General features: G+C 33.5%; 1 long non-coding RNA gene across 4 annotated transcripts; it reads right to left on the minus strand.

Moving 5' to 3' along the window:
* Window positions 1-1,171: 1,171 nt before the first annotated feature.
* Window positions 1,172-7,017, minus strand: LOC127841863 (uncharacterized). 4 transcript variants are annotated; one of them, XR_008031371.1, is made up of 6 exons: window positions 6,203-6,368; window positions 5,126-5,273; window positions 4,721-4,867; window positions 3,338-4,413; window positions 2,739-2,918; window positions 1,172-2,256 (listed from the first exon to the last, which is right to left on the minus strand). It is a non-coding gene; the product is annotated as an uncharacterized LOC127841863 (long non-coding RNA). The 4 variants fall into 4 exon arrangements; XR_008031369.1 differs by having other exon boundaries at window positions 3,286-4,413; window positions 6,203-6,367; XR_008031370.1 differs by lacking the exon at window positions 6,203-6,368 and adding an exon at window positions 6,674-7,017 and having other exon boundaries at window positions 2,739-4,413.
* Between the last annotated feature and the right edge of the window lie 791 nt (window positions 7,018-7,808).

Below are 7,808 nucleotides of genomic sequence, written 5' to 3' on the forward strand. Positions count from 1 at the left end.
ATAATTTTAGATAAGGTTTATCCCACAGATATTTTTAGAACATGTACATAGACTATTTTTTATGGCCTTTCACCCCTGATCGCGTCATTCAGGTAATTGGGTACGCAGTCGTTTAACGAGTTATCAAGTGTGTGTGTGTTTACGATGGATTATTATTATATTATGAATTTGAATAACAGTGTTTGGATATGAAACTGGAATGAACCCGGTGAGACTTCATTTTCGATTTCTTTAAAATGTCGAATGTACTCGATAAACGCGATGTTTTGTTGAACAACTGATGGATAAGATTTAAGTGTCAGTGAATTGTTCTTTAACTTTTCGAAGAAAATCGATGTTGAATTGAAAGGGTAATTTATTTGATGAATAAGTCGTTCCTTTGTCAGTCGAATAAAGAATGTATATCCACAAAGAATTGCCTGTTAACATCCAGTACTTTAAAATGGAAAAGATGGAAGGCGATGAAGAAATGTGTCCAGAATTTTAAGTGGTCATGGAAGCAAATTAAACTTTACAAAAATAAACATGGTTATTACACAACTTCGGTGAGTAAAACAATAACCAGTAGATGTTTTTTTTTTATGTCAGTTTGTAAAAAAAAAGTTGTTTATATACTAAAATTAACAAAATCGGCGGGGATAAATGCTGAATCATGCTTCTCGTAGGTGTCCACACATTTTGTAAATTCAAGATGGCAGCCATTTATTTTGTATTTTACAGTGGTAAAACAACAATTGTCTGTGTTCTACTTGAGTGTGTAACATTTGGAACGTTGATTAAATTTGAATCGAGGCGTATAGCGATATTTTGTCCCGTTACTCTTCTTTTGCGTGGAATTCTAAAGGACTATTTCGATCACAATTAATATTACTACGCAATGTTAGATTCAGTTAATTTAATGTGTTTTGCTCTTATTTTATCAATTAAAGACTACTATATTGATTGCATTAGGAATAAATTAAATACAAAATATTGTATGATAAATAGAATATTATGTAAGTGTGATTGTGTACTTAAATTTATCTCACTCGTCTCAGAAAGGCTAACAAGGCCGGCAAGCCTCGCCATGCAAACCTATCTTCACTCGTGGGATACATTTAAGTACACATCACACTTACAAAGTATTATCTATATGTAAAATTTAATTTGCAAAACAAAAAGGTGTGAGTTGTTTATTAGTAATGTGCTATTTATTCTCTATATGAATACATGCATATTGTTGTTTTTCATCTCTGAGTCAATATAACTAATAATATTAAGACACACTGTTCTAACACAATTCAGAACATCTATGCTAGCAAATAGATAACAGTGACACCTTTTTACTTAATCAAAACGTTTTTAAAATGGGAAAATACACTATGTATAGAACTGTGACATTTTATTCAAAGACAACTTTCAGAATTCATCATCAAATTCAACATCCACAGTAGAAATTTATTTGTGTGTGTAACATACCAGTACACTTTTTCAGTGATGGTCATTTGCCCCTGAATTTTGTCATAATACGTAACTTATGAGAACGTTTCAAGTGAAGCTTTCCATTTTCATCTTTTGAGCATATGTTAGACAGACTAAGGGCATTATTTGGATGGAAGCATTTGTATTACAAGAAACATTTCACTTCAATAAAAAATCTTCCACACATGCTACACTTTACAATTCCATCAGGAGAACATTATTAAAAGGGTGTTTGGCTAGTAATTTCAAGCCTAGGTACATCAACGGAACAGTGACGATGTCGAAATGGTACCCTTTAAAAAAGTTCCCTTGCCTTTGATTCGTATCGTCTACCAAACAAAATTGCGGCTGGTGAGCAGTTATCATTCAGTGAGGCCCCTTTCGAAAGAAGGGTTGCAGTTTTAACTGAGTCTGTAGAGCAGCAGATATGATTACATTTTGAAGATGTTAACAAACCTCATGTCACGCCAATGTATTTTTGTTGACTGACCACGGGTGCACTTTTCAATCTCTTCTTGCTGAATATTAGTGTAACATAAATAATAATAAATCAAAAGATTTGCACAAGAACAGTTGTGATTACAACACACATGCTGTGAATTGAACCGTCGAATCTTTTCCACTGATGTTTCAACCGTCAATGAAGGGGGACTTTGACCTTCATCTGGGTAGATGTACTTCAATCTCAGGCCACAAGCTGAAGGGCAAAGTGTTTTCAGTTTATCCATATAGACAGCTGGGGCTGGCGTGCAGGCTTGTTCTGGTAGTGGAGTGTATAAAGATTTTGGAGTGAAACTGAAATAGAAGAGAATAAGATTAGTTTAAATGTTTCACTTAATGTTCATGTTCATGAATTACCACCATGTCTTCTAGCCTTTAAGTGTCTTACAATTCAACCCTCACTCATGGAGCTGACAGGAGTTTTTTTGGTTCTTATTGGACATTTATTCAACATGTTAAAATGGATTAAATATTGTAGGCATCCATATTACATGACATGTTGTGTCTTTCAATCATAATGCTTATATTTCAATAAGCAGTGAAAATGAAATTGATATGCAACAAAATAACTTAAAAATTTGTTTTTTTGTACTAAAATGGTTAACGCAGAGTTAGAGGACTTTCTTAAAATCACATGCAAAAAATTAATTTTAAAATTGGTTGCTTTAATTCTTTTTACACAAATTTGACAGGATTTATTAATTTGTAAACTAATTATATATTCTAAGCGAACACGTGTCAATTGAATAAAGTTATTATCAATTGTTCATTTATACCGATTTGCTGGCAGTACTGAAGTGTCAAGGTCTGCTACTGGAGAGGGTTTCCAATGTTCTCAGCCTGATCTCCGAACCCAACTGCAAGCATGTGATGTACGGCTTCTCTTCTCAGAGTCATTCTGGTAGTAATTAATCTCAAATAATCTGGCAACCACGTGGCGACAGTATCAGTCGATTCTGAAAAAGTAATATATCATTATATTATAAATATGGTAAAGATATATTAAATGCTTTCTTATTTGTCTTTAAAAGGATATACCCTTTTTAAAAAAAAATTTACACTTTAAAACTGTTAGCTGTTAAGAGGCAAATACGGTTCATTTAAAAACAACAGCTTTAATAATTTATCAAAGTAACTGTCCGAAGAAAAAGTCATACATATAAAAAGAGAAGTCAAGAGCTGAGTTTGGTAAGCCGTCTAAATACTTAAAGACGTAACATTTAAGAAACAAATTGTCATACAAGAAACAAAATGCCATAATCATGTGCTGCTTTAAGCAGTACATCATAGTAGTACTTTTTGTGTAGTCCATAATGCACATACACAAAATTAGTTTGTATCTTCCTCCTAATTGTAATTTTATTGTTGCTCATACCCTCCTTTGCAAGTACAGTAGTCAGAATGTATGCAAGCATCAGAACTTATCTTTAGTATTATCCAACATCTGTAGAAGCCTTTCTTGGTCAAAGGGTCCTTATCATTTGTTCTTGGTTTCACCTTTGATTGGATGGCAACAAAATCTGTAGGATGGAAATTAATGTTATATGAAGTTAAATGAAATATATCATAACAGAGCTTTGAATAAGTTTATAGCAAAGTTAATTGTGAAAAATCGACAAAAAATCGCCTTCCGTCATAAGTGACATTTGGATGTCCGGAAAAACACACTTCGATTTTGGGGTCATATTTGTGAAACTGTTAGCTGTTTTGGACACACTTGGTGGATTTTCATCAAATAAAAGGTGTTTTATCATAGATGGACGCTTCTTGCTGGCAACCACAAAGATATATGTGTGAATTGTTTGATCTTTCATGCTGTCGCATTGTGTTGTTCAATACATTTATGAAATCATGGTTAGATACATTTACTCTTATTATATATGAGCCGTTCCACGACAAAACCTGCATTAATGACAAAAAAAATCAATTTTTAGATTTTTTCAGTTTCATATTGTCCGTTCATCCACGAATCCAATTATGTATAAATTACACGTGTACGCCACTATTTAGCGTTGCTATGACAACATTATATACGCATACTGTCACGCAACAAAGATGTTGACGTCGCGTCATTTTCAATCGGAATGACATATTCATGACGTTAACAGCATGTAAATAGTTCGTAATATCAAACACTTATTCAAATATTACAATTCATTAACACGCGCATGGATTAAAATAACTCTTTAGGTTGATGTTCGAATACATGATGTAATCACATGCAATCAGTCTGTGGGTGTTGGACAGGTAATGTCCTGATAGCATGGTCGACAGTTCTGTAAAGATATTTCACGCGATTCTCCGAAAGCCCTGCCGGTTTAATTAAGCATGGTTCTGCTGATGGAGTCCCTTTGTTTCATTATGAAGAACTCTTCCTCTGGTAGATCCGTTGCTTTCTTCGCGAAAACCGTGCCGGGCCTCGATGAGTCGAACCTGAAGTACTGGTACTTCCTGTAACACGTTAGCCAGAAACCAATCTTTAGACATGTCTTTTAGCTATGTTTTTCTTAAAAGTATGTGTTTTATTATTAAGTATAATAATTAAATACTGAGTTTCTTATAATTATTTACAATTAATAAATAAATAAATAAACATGCTGAATTTCAAGTTAGCTCTTACACACTGATAAACACTTTAATATTTTGGTGATTCGCATCATACAAATATGTGTGGGGAACATGTGTGCATTTATAAATATTTTTGTGTATTTTTATACTTGTGAAAAATGTGTAGCTTATAAAAATTTGGACACACTACCTTATCCCGGATATTGCTTTAAAAGATGTAGACAAGAAAGTCTTCCAGTCACGCCAGCGCCAAGTCGGATATCGGACAGCCTCATTTGCAGTAGACGACTTGTTGACAATATCCTCTAGCTGCTGAATGGTGTCACAGTCCGAGGGTCTGAAGCGAATGTTCAATAAAATAAGTAAAACAAACCATTTATAACATGTTTTAAGGACTAATATGTATTGATACCATTTACCATGTGTTATTTATTCTGATATCATCAATTATACTACTTATTATCATCTTGTATATTTATGTTGCAAATAAAACTTGTAAAACTTACTATTAATGTTTTTTTCTAATAGTACCACACTTAAGTTATCGTTTTTAATATAATAAATGTTAACTTATAACAACGATAAAGTTTATTACTTGTACAGCTTTTTAATATGGGCGAACCCACTATCCACCAAACACCGTGAATGACCCGGAACCTGCATCATATGTTCGATTGAAGTGTGGCGCCGAGTCAGGACTCGCCATGCGAAGTACCCAAGCACCAACTGATTTTTGTTTTGACCTGAAAGCAATAACAATAACTTTGATCAAGAGATCAAAATCATATTCATCAGTCGTCGTTGACTTAATGGTCATCGTCATCAGCATCAACATCACCATTATTACCATCATCATCTTCTTTACCACCATCGTTGTCGTCGTCGTCATAACCAGCACAATTCCATCATCATTCATTTTAAAATCACTGTAAAATGTTATGAGCATTAATGATTCGCGTTATTATTTTCACGATAAATATAACCAACACAATATTCCAATAGTATCGTTTTATTATGATTTAAACTGAATTACGCAATATGAAATTATAATGATCACATTTCATTTAAATACTTGTTTCATTTAATATTTTGACCTAAAATAATTATCTAAAAAAAATAAAAACAGACTGGAATCGAACTCTGGTCTTCAGCGTGGTGCGATTCTGGCTTATGCTAACGTTTTCTGCGCCTCACACAATAACATAAAGAAATGAAGTAGAATCATTTTACTACAAATAGCATATTTCCAACCTCTGTCGTTCATTTTACCATAAAAATGTAAATTATAATTTATTTTGAAGAAAAACATTTAACACCGCAAACATATAAAAAGGAAATCTCAATATACAACAGTCAACTTTGCAATTTTTTCAAGCAGTTCAACGTGAGACGAGATTAATTTGCTTCTTTCAATATAAATAAGTTCAATAACAATTGAACTGTGGTTAAATTATTGCGTATGAAACATGACAATTCTGTTTATTATTTTTGTCACCTTGTTTTGTAAAGAATTCATCGCATATAATTGCTATCGGATTTAAACCTATGTTTTGCATACAAATAGGCGACATTGTTATGATCGTCACTTTGTCATACCGAATTTTTCATCAATATCGGTGTTTATATAAACAGATCTATAAAAAAATAATATTTAATAAGTTCATAGATTTACCTCTATCTCCGATTCCATTTATATCAAACAGAACAGAAATAACACTAAAAATCACTCCGTAAATCACATATAATTTATGCTCCGCGTAAATGCACTGTGTAAACTCGCATGTGACGACGTCATAATAAATGGGATTTTCCCAACGTCATCACTTGATGTCACTAATGCAGGTTTTGTCCATTGTGTCACACCGGTCTTACTGAGTGACGTCACCATCTATGTATAGAATGGGTTTTGTCGCGAAACGGCTCATATATAAGGACCAAAACAAAGTTTTTCAAGTACATATGAACAATTCCGTGATAGGAGACTGTTTCCAGCTGCATAACATATCCGTCTTTAAACATGCAGAATCCCTTCATCGTATGATATTCCCGGAGACTGGCATGGCTAAATTTTGTCATACGAAATAAGGTTTTTGAAGATATCAAAAATGCTTATTCCCCGATAGATTGGATATGTCAGAAGTACCTTCATGCAGATCAGCAGATGTTCAATAACAGTCGCCCCTGAAGAGTTTCTGCAAAATCAGTTGTGCTTTATTTTCAGACAATCCATCCAGATCTTCAGCTATTTGAAGTTCTTTAGATGTCAGATCAAGTTGCACAAGCTCTGTCGTTCGATTTCCACGAAAAGAAATACCCCTGTCTTCAAATACGTATTTAATTCCGCAACGGTATAAGAAGAAAACTCCGACATGACTGCTGTGATACACTGGCCGACAATGTTTGTACCTCCCGTACGCGCTCAAAAATTGGAAAAGACACAGGGCGCGAGTTCCGAATTTAATCTATTCGATTTTACAGTACTTCCCCTTTAATACTATTTGATTTCGTTTCTGATGACGTCATCGCTTCTGAATTACGTCATTCGATCTACGTTCGCTGTCTCAGCTACATGCATAGGTAATCAGGTTTATATCATTCAACTTTATTAATATTTTCTCTCTGACGGATTTTTTTCCATTTATTTATGTTTGAGCTTCGTCCTATTTTTTTAATAATATACACGTGTATAGGTCACGAAGCTTTATATCATAACTTGTATAATTTGCGCTTTAATATATTGCCAAAGACAAAAGTCCAGTTATTGTTTTTAGGTTTAACATTCATTTTCTTTTACATTTATGTTCATAGTACATTAACAACCAAGCTATGGATCTTTTACAACCAATATTGCTGCTTTTTCCTGTATTTGCACAATGATTATCTGAAATATTGACTATATGATGCTATATTCTTTAATATTAAAAAAAAGATGCAATTGACAATTATTCGTCATATAATTTCACAGTGACATCGTTCCTCAAAAAGTTGTAACTCTGTTGCTCTGGTCTCCTTCCTACCATTGAGTAAGAAAATAGTAATAAAATAAATGGTTTTAATTCGCTTTTATTATTGTTTTATTTGAGTTGTAATGTTATGAGGTTACATTTTACTTACACATATATGAATCATGAATATTGCTGGGCCAAGTGTAAGGATGAGCGCTCTAAAAACCGGTTTAAACCCCTAGTGCTTTCGATTGACCGTTCCAATGCGGGGCCCTTAGCTTTATTCTACGATGTGCAGGGTCAGATTAAGCTGTTTTGGGGCCCAAGGCTGCA

The sequence above is a fragment of the Dreissena polymorpha genome, chromosome 8 (genome assembly GCF_020536995.1).
Source record: "Dreissena polymorpha isolate Duluth1 chromosome 8, UMN_Dpol_1.0, whole genome shotgun sequence".
NCBI lineage: Eukaryota > Metazoa > Mollusca > Bivalvia > Myida > Dreissenidae > Dreissena > Dreissena polymorpha.